Here is a 12,407-nt window from a genome sequence, read left to right as displayed (position 1 = left end):
GGGTTTTTGGCCAATTTTAAATCTCTTTACTTTTTTTCAAGAGGAAACATTATAAAGTCTTTAAATAACATCCATAGTTTCACTGTTCCCTGGTTTTTGGCGATTGTGTACATCTCAACTAAACATCAGGGTCATTTTCAGAAGTGTTCTATGCATTATCATACCTTGATGAAAAAGATCCCGCAAGTCCCAGGAGAGAATGAGTAAGAGGTAGGATTTAGCTGCTGTTTTATCTAAAGGTGAGAGAATATATTTTCCAAATAACACTGTATTCCTTGGCATATAGTGTGGAAGTAAATGATTTGTTTTCATAGCCTAGTGTAGAAAATGATATAGCAGTTTGTTCATGCTAAATATGTTGCTTTCTTCTTACAGTTTGCTGTCTTCACTTATAATTTTACTGGTGCTTTTTTGGTTTTGTTTGCAAGTATATAGCATTTGAGAGGGTTAACATACTTAACTTTCCAGTCAATTTAAAATTCAGACTCTGTCCTAGATTATTATTTCCACTTATCAATGTCTGTTTAATAAGGCTAGAAATGCTGCTAGTTGTTTAGTGAATGTCATATTGTTGCCAGCCTTGTGGAAGATTGTGACTTTCCCTTAGCCCAGTGGATGGGACAAGCCTTTCTGTTCCCCCCTGCATGAGTCACTGTCTGGAAGAAAGTAAGAGGTTTGTGTGTATTGGAGATACAGGGACTTGGCCATAATGAAACATGAGTTTCTCACTAAGATACAGAAATTCTCATGACCATCTCTGTGTTTTGTCACAACCAAATAATAACATAATATTTGGTCCTTTTGAATCTGTGTTTTAAGTGTATGTTTGCAGTTATCAGTGGAGTTAGTTCTTCCTCTCTAACCACCAATCCAGTAATCCCTTCTAAACTGTGCACTTTTGTCCTCTATGGATAGTCTTTTGGTTTCCCTTTTTCAAAATAAGCTTGCATTTGTTAGAAACAAGATGGAGTCATTCTGCCTTCTGTTCTCAAACAACAATCTTCTTAAATGTAGAGAATAGAGCCCAATAGAAGTACATGCATGCCTTTTCATTGGGGAAATAGTAATGTATCCATTTAGAGCCCTGTAATCAACCGCTAGCATGAGAACTTCCCTTTCCATTTCTCCAAAGTAATAAATTTTAATTATTATTGATAGTCCATATTTAATTTTTTATTTTAAAAATGTCCTTGAGTTTTGTATTGCTCAAAGTATACACTCTTCCTGGGTTTGATCTTGACTTCTATTTGTAACCCTGCTTTTTCTAATTTACTGCTCTTTTCTCTATTTACATAGCTTTTTAAAATCTTCCAGTAATTTTGTTTATTGATACTCTATATAAATGAAATATAATAGTTCTTTTGCATGTATATCTTCTGTCTCTGAAAAAGGTAAATTTCTTAACCAATAGACATCTAACTTCTTTTTAACATTATATCACATCTATATTACTATTTACTCAGTAGCCATATTCGTTAAATATTGTCTTCAAACATCATTCTGCCTGCTACTCTATTCATGGCTCCAACATCCTTTCAAAATTAAGATGAGAGAGTGATTAACAAAGTGCATGCAAAACAGCAAGCAAATTGATAGTTGTGGACGATTCAAAGGATGTTCTGAGAACCTTTCCTATTTCTGTATTAAATATATGTGCTAATAATACAGATGGAAAGCCAGCTATGAATAAGTTACTAGTCTTTAAAAGAAAGATCAGAATGGTTTGTATTTACAGTTCATACTCCTGTCCTCTGGGATTCAGTAATATCTCTTTAGCCTCTCTCCACAGTAGTACATGTATATTCCTGGGTAGCAGGTTGATTGCCACTGATGGCACCAAAATGTTTCGATAGGAGCAAAACTGTATGCATCCTTCCTCACAGCCCAGTGTTCAGAGATGACCTGTTTGCACATGGCCTTGTGGTGCATCTTTCCCTTTTTTTAAATTCAAGAGCAGTAGAATAAGGCCTGACTCTAGTTGAGTGAAATGGTGGTTTTAGATTCCAGTAAGAGGACCTATACCTATTGCCAGAAAGGGAGGTTGCAATTGCAGAATGGGTTTTCAACATGAGGCAGGTCTGCCCAGCAGCAGGTTGATTTGCACCTTGAGACAAGCAGCACGCATAAACAGATGGCCCAACAATGAGTCAAAGCGACAGATCTTGAACAGGTAGATTGGCTTTTGCCTGATTCATAACATGGTTATAGAGAGTGGAATTTTAATCTCTGCCACGCTGAAGGCTGAAAATAAGCATTTAGTGAAAGGAATTCTATTCATAGAGAAATGAAAAACATGTATTATGAAGCAGAAGAGAAATCTGACTGTCGCTGGATCTGAGCACTGAGAAACCAACGTTTTCAGGAGCTGTTTCATATAGGCTTGAGCTGACTTTATCTTTTGACATATGGTCTTTCAACATCATTCTGCTGAATGCTCCAACATGTAACATGCAGCAGGAAAGTATTAAAGTATATCTTTAATACTGTTTTTTAAAGACTCCTAGGCCCTTTAGTTGCAAACACATATCTCATATTTTGGTTAAAAAAATCTTTTAAAAAGGATACTGTGGTGGTGTCATAAAAATACACTGCAACTAAAGTTTGTAACAATATTAAGCAAAGGAAAAATGTAAATATAAACAAACATTTGTCTGCCACATACTTTTAGAAATACTAAGAATCTTAATAATTTTCAAAAACAAGATTTTATGATAATTTTATATTTCTAGAAAAATGTTTTAAATATGGCATTTGATGAGTTAGATTGTGTATCACCTGAGTTCTTACACTTTTAATTTTCTTATTACCAGATTACACTGTATCACCGACAACAACTTCAGTGCATACATTTGTGTCCAAAGTAAGTAAGCAGCATTGTCTGGATAACTGTGGACCTTCCTTAGGCCACAGTGGTTAGGGACGTACCCAGAAACACAAACTACCATGGTGGAAATATTATTCTGAGATGCTGTGAATGCCATTGGTTAAGGCAAAGGTATAAATATAGCTACCCTTTGTTTCCCACTCAAGATTAATTGTGGCAGCACCTACTTTCCAAATTGGCTTTGGTTTTACCTGTTCAAGCATGTATACCTAGCCTTTGCTCAGGGTAGAAAAAGCACTAATCTACCTTTGTGCATATGGAAAACAGTATTCCTGGCACTACATTTAAAACTCTAGGAGAATGCATTATTAATGGAGAAGGATCTCTCTCGCTCTCTTGCTCTCTCACTCTCTCTCACCCTCACTGTCTCTCTTGGAAATCATTTACGTGGCCACTGTCAAGGATGAAGATAGATCGTGCCAGTTCTTAACCAACTTGTTTTTAAAATCAGTTACTGAGCAGTACATATAGAGAAATACTTTAGCAAGTAAATTAACTTCACATGTAGTTTGTACACACCAATGTGGTCTAATTGTAACATAGATTACCCTATAATTGGGTCACCCTGTAAGCCTCTAGTATATTGAGTACTTTATTCTGTATTTCTTATAGAATGCCACCTTATCAAAGGTTAGAAAAATAATAAGTTTGGAGTTTTAATATTGTGAAGATTAACAGATTTTCCAATCATGTTTGGTTTAAATAAGCTGCCATGGTTTGTTTGCTGGTTTCCAGCTTTATGTTTTTAGTTTGTTTTGTCTACACATGTATAATTGAACTGAGTATGTGTGCCAGTAAGTAACAGAGCTGCGTTCAGCTTGTGCTTAAGTCTGCAGTATTAAAGTATTCCTTTTGTTGCATGTGCTGGTCTTGCAGACTCTGTAGAGCCTTATCAAATGCAGCCAGTTGTGCTGCTGGTATGAAAGCACAGGGGAGCTCTCATGTGGAAGGTTAATGGAGTGTAATTATAAAGAAAAATGAACTGCTCAGCCACTCTATCTCCCTCTACCTGCACCAAGACTGACAAGTGCTCTGATCTTTTGTAAACCCTGGAGGAAAGGTTTAACCATCTAAAATTGTGACGGTGTAACTGTCATACAAACAAACACCCTGTGAAGTATAGGTATGTACCCTGTGTAGGGAGGATTCCTTACTGTTACAGGGAGCCTGGGTTAGGAAAGGATCACCTTCAACCAGCAAGAAAAGCCGCTCATTAAACATGGTACTTTCATGTCACTTCTTTCCACTCAATTTGTTCCATTTTCTTTTCCAAAAGGTGTTTTCTCCCCTCTGATTAGAGGTAAAGCTGACAGCCTGCACATGAGTGGGCTTATTCCACTGTAACCACCAGGCTACCAGTATCCATGCTTTCTCCAAGTAGGTGCATCATGCTTGCCCTCACAGCCACCCTTAAATCAACTGGAGTCTTCTATTTGTTTGTTTGTGTGGGAATCAAATACAGGGCCTTATACATGCTAGGCAAGTGCTCTACCACTGAACTGTACCTCCAGCCCTGGATTCTTTTAAAGGAGATAGAAATAATCTTGCCTATTCTCAGCATCTAAGCAGAATAGAATGTAGGAGGCTCAAGTACCATCTGAGAGTTAGGTCATTCTCCCAGGATCTCCACATAGTACCAAGATTATAAACATTTCTGTGGGCTCAGGATAGATTAGGTCCTTACATCCTTTGCTTGAAACTATCATAGGAAATATTTAGTGAGGAGAATGCAGTGGGGAGAGACAAGGACAGAGAAAGACCAAGGAGATACTCAAAGGGTGTAATGAGTAGACAAATGGGTGGTACTTGTGTCTCCCATTGTCTGTTAATATTGGGAAGTCACCCGGCTCTTGGACCATCTGAAGGGTGAGCTAAGCAGAGCTGAGTTGCTGGGTTGTGGAGCTGGATTGATTTAGTGCTTTTGCCTGCTCAGCACAGAGTTGCAATAAGGTGTTGCAGAATGATGCAACAACAACAAAACCCCTGACATCTTGTTCTTATAAAGCCTAAAACATAACTACTTTTGGTTAGGCTGTGCTGCCTACTGAGTTAAGTAAATTCAGCACCACATACATTAGGCCTGTAGAGACTAAGCAGAAGTGATGGCTGTGTCACTTGCACAGAGGTCCTACAGGCTGGGCCTTGGTCCTGCGTGATAGGTGGGGAGGGGCAGCGGGCTTCCTAGTAGTGGTTCTGAAGAGGGAAAGCTAGTTCTAAACCCCTCTGTGTCGTTTATAGTGCCACTACCCAAACCCCAGCCCCTTTGTATATCGGTTTTGATCATCTGTACTCTGTTTTAAAAGAAAAATAGTCACATCATTTTTATGGCAATAAGACATATCTGTTAGTGAATAAAATTTTTAAATCCAACTTTGTATTAGTGGCTGGTAAGTGAGCTTTGCTGTGATTTACTTCTTAAAACTGCGCTAGAGCCCAACATATTACCAATCTAAATGTTGCTGTGTCCATTTTATTTATTAAATTGAAGTCATTATTCCAGAATTGAGATTTTTTTTTGCCCAAGGCTGGGAAGTTAGCAACAGACTCTTAAAATTGTCCAGCATAAGCCAAGTTAGGTGGCACACACCTATATTCCCATCTACTTGGGAGGCTGAGTCTGTGTCAACATAATATAAAAATGGAGGGCCAGGGATGTGGCTCAGCACCACTGTGCTGCCTGGCAAGCGCAATGTTCTGAGTTCGATCTCCAGTACCGAAAAAAAAATGGACTGAGGATGTAGCTCAGTGAGTGCTTCCCTAGAGTACATGAGGCCCTGGGTTTGATCCCCCATACTGAAAAAAATTATGCATCCTACCCCGTGTATGAGGAGGCTTATCATTCTTGTTGGGTTGGCCCTGGTGTGTATGCCTGCTGAGCTGCCAGATGATAGAAGTACAGTCATCTCTCTGGCATTTTGAACCAAGTTCTCCAGCTCTGTCCAGTCCATTTTAGAACATTCCCAGCCCTTCCGAATATTCAGAGTCAGTAGAGAGAGTTAGCCTTGGTACAGACACCATGTGTATAAGATGCCGCAGAACCAGGCTTGAGCTGCCATTCCTCCTGGCTGTCCCATTTCCCACCTTTCCTACATGCTCTGGCTCCTCTTATGTGTGGCCCCTTCACCTTGGTGCACAGGTTTTTCTGCTTCCTTGGGTCTCAAGAGCTTGCCTTTGCTTCCTGACAATTTCCTGTGTCTCAAAACTAGTGGGCAATAAAGATATCTCTCCCTCTTGCCCCAGCTCCTCACACTAGTTCTTCTGTGTTCAGTTGGCTCACTTGGATACCACCCAACCTCCTGTCAGCCCAGAGAAGTTGCCTCAGAAAAAAAAGCTCTAGTATTTTGTTCAGTGAACAGCGTTTCATTCAGACTAGTTTTTCAGAGGACAAGGATTCCATGTTCTAGTCTCCATTTTACTGTCACATAATTTTATAACTTTTGATTGACTATCAGTCATTACATGCCTCGGTTTCCCCATAAGAATCAATGACAGTGCCCTTAACTACCTCATGCAGTTTTGAGAATCTCATTGGATAAGAAGGTGTGAAAATGTGCAAGAGTACACTACTACATGGTTACTTAGGGTAAAAAATCACATTGTTAGGGAAATATTTGTAGAAAATGTTACCTTTATTTTTCATTTGGAGTTTGCTCAGAAAGTAGGATTCTTTAAAAATTGTTAAATCATCCATAAGTTTATAGCATGAATTCCTTTTTCCCCCTAATGATGTAAATGAACTGATTTTGAAGAGTGCAAGGTCTCTAAAACAAGAACCAGAAATTCCTAGATGTTAGGTTAAGTGTTCTGGTTGGATTCTAAGTCTGATGGTCATATTTTGCTTACTGTAATTCCCTGGACACCTTCAACCTGGTAGTTTCCATTTTTCAAACCTCTACTTAAACAGCTACTTTCTCCAATCCTAAAGACAGGTTCAACAGTAAAGAAACTGATTCCAGTTCATCCTATGTTGGTTTTACATGACAAGGGGTTCGATTATCTATAAGGTACTTTGCACTGTTATGATAAAGTAGACATAATTTTGGAACATTTTCATTAAATTTTTAATTTTCATTTATACTTTGTATACAGTTGCCTGGCTCCCTATGTTTTCATATATTTTATCTTGCCATATGCTCATTGCCATTGATAACTTGCTTTTATGTTTGTGTATCAGAAGTCACTAAAGTCACACACCAGCCCTTTCATTATGGTAAAATTGCAGTTAGCTAGAAGCCATGTGATTTTCTGGTTATCTGAAATCCTTTTTGATTCACCTCCTGTTGGAAATTTTTCTGAATAATGTTTCATTCTATTTTCCTCTCCTACTAACTGTAGTTCAGTTGAGTATAATTACTGTCTAGGGTTGAAAACTGGAAGTTTCTGGGCTTTGTCTGTCAGCAAAGATAGTTTGCTTGGCTTACAAGTGTTAAAAGTAATTCACTCATTAGCACCTTTTGATAAGGCAGTTTCTCTCCAGTTGACCTTAGTCCATATTACTTCCTGTTACCTTATATCTAGCCTACTTCATTCATGTGTGTTACCTGCCTGGGAATAGGTGATCAGTCACCAGATTGCTTTTCAGGCAGAAGGTGATCATCATTGTACATGTCCATGTGAGTGAGTTTTCAGTCCCTGAATGAAACTGTTCTCCATTGATGGAGCTTCCTTTGGTAAAGTCAGGATTATCACTGAGTGTTAGTTTTCTGTGTACAGTGCTATGTAGATGAGAGGGGTACCTCGGGACAGTGCATTCTTCTGTTCAGAGACCCATAAAATTTTGACACAGGAGAGTAGAGTCCTAATAGAGAAGCTAAGATTAAGATTGGTAAATAACCTATTGAAAGTCATAGACTTTCTTTCGTGAACAAATGCAAGACTAGGACCTAGATATTTTTGTACCTTTTATATTATTTCTACTACGCAATAGTACCTCTCTGCTTGTTTTTCCTAAAAGCAGAATGGAGGAGGGGAAAATACATGCACACGTGTATGTACGTGTAATTGAGGTTTTTTGTTGTTGATGTTGTTGGGTTTTTTTGTGTTTTTATTTTTGTTTTTGTTTTTTTGAGACAGGGTCTTGCTATGCAGTTCAGGTTAGCCTCGAACTCACTATGTAGTCTAGGCTGGCCTCAAATTTGCAGCAGTCCTCCTGCCTCAGCCTCCCAAGTGCTGGAACTACCTGCATGTGCCACCACACACCCAGCTATAGTTAAGGTTTTAACTAGGCACTTTTTTGGCTAACTGGAGGAATTTTACATAATATATAGTTGTATGGTCTCTATAATTCTCACCAGCAAGTCACATAATTGCATTGGGGTTTGGGGTGGAGTATGGAATTAGTTAGCAGGAACTGAACTCTTAATTAAGTGACGCTACACTTGATTTGAGATCTAAGTTGAATCACTTGGGCAGAGCCTTCCTGTTCCACCCCACAAGTAATGTCTATCTGGTATTATTGGGTTTTTATTGTAACCGTTATAGAATCAACAGCTTAGCACTTTAGGCTATATGAAAAAAAAAAACAAAGGAACTACTCTGGTGCATTCAGACAATAAAACATTATTCACAACTAAAAAGACACATCCCATCAAGCCATGAAAAGGCGTGGAGGCACCTTATGCTAAGTGAAGCCAATCCGGAAAGGTTACATACTGTACAAGTCCAACTCTGGGAGACTGTGGAAGAGGCACAACTATGGGGACATTAGAAAGATCAGTGGTTGTCAGGGGTTAGAGAAGGGAGGGATGAATAGGCAGAGCACAGAGGATTTTTAGGGCAGTGAAATTATTCTGTATGGTACTACAGTAGATAAAATCGTTGTGCAGTTGTGCAAATCTATAGAATGTGTAGCACCCAGAGTGAATCTTGATGTAAATTATAGACTTAAGTTTGTCAAGGCAGGCCAGTTGATTGTGGTGTGGCAGGTTGGCAGGGGAGGAGGCAGGGGGCATGAAGGAACCCTGTACATTCCACTCAGCTTTGCTCTGAACCAAAACTGATCTCAAAGTCTATTAACTGTTAAGGGACTGGCTTACATTCAGTCCAGTGTCCTTCTTTGACTGTACTTTTGTTGTGTGTGAAAACTAGAGAACAGTGTGGTAAAAGCATGAGCATCACCTTTAGTACAAAGATGTATGCTAGAAGAAAATACTGTGGCCATTATGTACTTTCTAAAACGTGTGTGTGTGTGTGTGTGTGTGTGTGTGTGTGTGTGCGCATGCGCGCACGTGCTTTAAATATTTGTATAGGGATTTGTGGATTGAATTTTGTGATTTTCATGGCCTGGGAAAATGTTTTTCTTTACATTTAAGATTTAATAAAGGTCTTAAATTTTTAAGTAAATGTATTTTATTCACTGAGAGAGCATTCATGCTTTTCTTTTATGTTGCTGAACCTCTCTAATGATATTGCTGGTACTGACAATTTAAAACAAAAAAGCAAACTTGGCTGAAATTCTGAAAGATGAGTTCAGGTTTATTCTACCTCTGCTGGAGAAAACTCAGGCTAAATACAGAGTAGTGCAGACCATCTTGGATGGTCCAGTCCCTCGAAGTGAGCCACCTGTCATTTTGGAAGCCTACCTAGCATGATGGAGTTGCTCCCTTTGAGTTATTTCAGGTGGGGTCTTGTCAGAAAGTAATTTATAATAAATACTTGTGATAAATTCAGCTGGTGAAATTGTGCATGCTTTGTGAAATTAAAGTACTCATTCAGAAGCTTCAGAATCTTTTATAGTCAGTGTGTTTGTTTTTACTGTAGATGATAAAAATTGTGTTCTTAAGCATCAAGATTATGATGCTCAGAATATACTTTTCTTAAAATACTTCCCGATTAAAATGTCAGTATTTAATAATTTATAAAAGTTACTTTTGGCCGGGGATGTGGCTCAGTGGCACGGTGCCTGCCTGGCAAGTGCAGGGTCCTGAGTTCGTCCCTGGTTTGGCAAAAAAAAAAAAAAAAAGTTACTTTTGTTTAAATGTTAGGAAAATAGTGCATTTTATCATAGAATATGTTCTATGTGATGTATACTGCCTGACACAGTATGTTATTCTAATGCTATTGTCTTTTTCTCTCTTTTATGAAAAAACTACAGAATTGAGGATTGTTAAAAGATATCAAGCCAAGGTGTGGTGGCACACGCCTGTAATCCCAGCATTTGGCAGGCTGAGGTGGGAGAATTGCCACAAGTTCAGGGCCAGCCTGGACTAAATAGTGAGCTCAAGACCAACCTGAACTACATAGCAAGATCCTATCGCCAAAAAAAAAAAAAGAAAAAAGATATCTTTGCTTTTGGAGATGATCCATCCATCTCTCAGATGTATTCTGCATAGAATTTGTAGAATTTGGTGAAATAATCTGTTAAATTTACCTCTTCCAGCATGTGATCCTGTCTTGGCTTTCTGTGGAAAGGGACTTACTACATATGGTGTCTCAAATGATACCCAGAGTTTGGATTAGACGAAACAATGTCTTTTATCTGAACAGTGTTCCATGAAATAACAGAGATTTTTGTTTTGTTCCTTCCTTCCCCTCCCTCCTTTTAGGATCATCACAATACTTAAATTTTATTTTCATATCCAGCTTGCCAGGGACAGCTACCTATGCAGCCATGTCCAATCACAGTAGTTTTCGTGAAGAACCCCACAGCAGCTTCAGGCAGAGGAATGAGAGAATTTCAATAGGGTGTGTGACAACTCTGATATTAACAAAGCAATGTAGCCTTTTCAGTTGTGAGGCAGAGTCTAGAATGATGAATGACAAGCTGGTGGTGTGTGCTGCAGTGTTCTGTAAACAGATAGTTATAGAGGGACCTATATTTTGCTGAACAGGAGCTTAATTTACAAATTAATAGTCTTGGTGTCATATCTCATTGTGGTACAAACACAGTGACCCAGGTACTTTTTTATGTTAGCAAGCAGCTAAATTGTGCAGATTGTAAATGGTTCTTATGTTTTTTATGCTGTCCTCATTACTGTGTCTAAGGTCTTTGCTGGGTCAGTTTACATTTAAATTGAACATCTGTTTGATGCATTGAGAATTATGAACCACCGTAGAGATACAAGAGGTCAGGGACATACCTAGATTTCTACACAAGGATATATTTTGTAAGTGCTTGTTTCTAAGATAAAAAGGCAATAAGTAGCAATCACTTTCTTAATATTTTACTGGTTTTTGGGCAGTTCTTATTTAAAAAAATAAAGCCAAACTTAGTTCAAACTAACTTTAAAACATTTGACTAGATGTTAAAAATCAAGTGATTGAAATACAGTTGACACTGAAAAATCTGTTACTCTGAGTTAAAAATTCATATAGACAAACTATTTGTTGGTTACAATCCCTTATTTTCACATCGCCCTTGACAATGTCTTAAGCGCTCCCCACCGTTAATTCATTTGACCCTCAGCAGTTTTCCAAAGCAAAGAGAACAGTACAGTACAGTATAGCTTAGTACTTCCAAAAACAGAAAGTTTAAACACAAGCCAACTGGTTTCTGAATTTGGCCTCCTTGGTCTTTCATAATAAAGAAATACATAACAACAACTACCACTCCCAGTAGGCAGTGCAGCTTCTCAGTCTGTGTATTTATGCTGTTTTGCCCCAGCACATATGTCTTTATTTTATTCATTATTCATTTATTTATTTTTTGGTGCTAGAGATGGAATCCAAGGCCTTGTGTATGCTAGGTAAGTCCTCTGTCCCTGAGTTACACTCTAACAACTCCAGCATCTTTGGCTCTGTAAGTCTCCATCAGTCACATCCCTCTTGAGTTATAGCAGCTACCCACTTTCTTGTTTGGGGATTAAGCCTAGGGCCTCTATGCTGAACTATAGTCCCAGCCCTTTTAAAAATTTTTTATTCCAAAGCAGGGACTCATTGATTTGCAGGCTGGGCTCAAACTTGCTGTCTGCCTGTCTCAGCCTCCCAAGAGTGCTGGGATTGCAGGCATGTGCCACCACACCTGGCCAGTCCCCAGATTCTTAAAAGGGCCCCTAGACATAGACAAAGTTTGATTATAGCAATATTAGTAGTGTTTTATAGTCGCATAAAATACATTGGAGGAGAAGGTTAGAATATGAATGAACTAAATAAGGAAAATGTAAGCTGCATTTCAGACTAATAAGTAAAGGGTTTAATCCCATATAGAGATGAAGTATAAGCCCCACTGATAGATAAAAGGTCTAATCTCCTGTAGACATGGGATGTAGCATCCCTTGATGTAAACGTGTGTGTGTGTTTTGAAAAATGAATAAACCCCAAAGAATTTTTTAATTAAAAAGATAAATCAAAGTCTAATCAATACCATATGTATTCTCTGCCATCTGTTAAACATCCATTGAACTTTATTGAAAAAAGCTTGATAATGTGAACTACTGCTGCTCTTTAATTCTTTTATATTCTGATATACAAATTCCTTGACATTTTACAGAACTAGAAAATACTTGTCTGTCCCAAGTCTCAAAACCAGGATACCTACCCACTCTGCCAGACATGTCCAGTTCACCATACGGTTACTGGAGTCGGA

The 12,407-nt window shown here is 38.4% G+C and overlaps 1 protein-coding gene across 32 annotated transcripts in view; it reads left to right on the top strand.

Moving 5' to 3' along the window:
* The window catches only part of Phf21a (PHD finger protein 21A), a 196,278-nt gene that overhangs the window by 121,279 nt on the left and 62,592 nt on the right, over positions 1-12,407 (top strand). The window contains exon 1 of one of the 32 annotated variants that reach the window (XM_021264275.2): positions 9,843-10,567. The exons of the other annotated variants lie outside the window; for them this stretch is intronic. The gene's annotated coding sequence lies outside the window, so the exon portion shown is untranslated. Of the gene's footprint in view, positions 1-9,842; positions 10,568-12,407 lie in introns of those variants that run through there. 32 annotated transcript variants of the gene reach the window in all.

Source organism: Heterocephalus glaber, unplaced genomic scaffold, assembly GCF_053883595.1.
Source record: "Heterocephalus glaber isolate CG9 unplaced genomic scaffold, H.glaber_assembly_v1.0 deba00000594, whole genome shotgun sequence".
NCBI classification, from domain to species: domain Eukaryota; kingdom Metazoa; phylum Chordata; class Mammalia; order Rodentia; family Bathyergidae; genus Heterocephalus; species Heterocephalus glaber.
The sequence above is the reverse complement of the archived record's forward strand: the minus strand, read 5'-3'. Positions and strand labels throughout refer to the sequence as shown.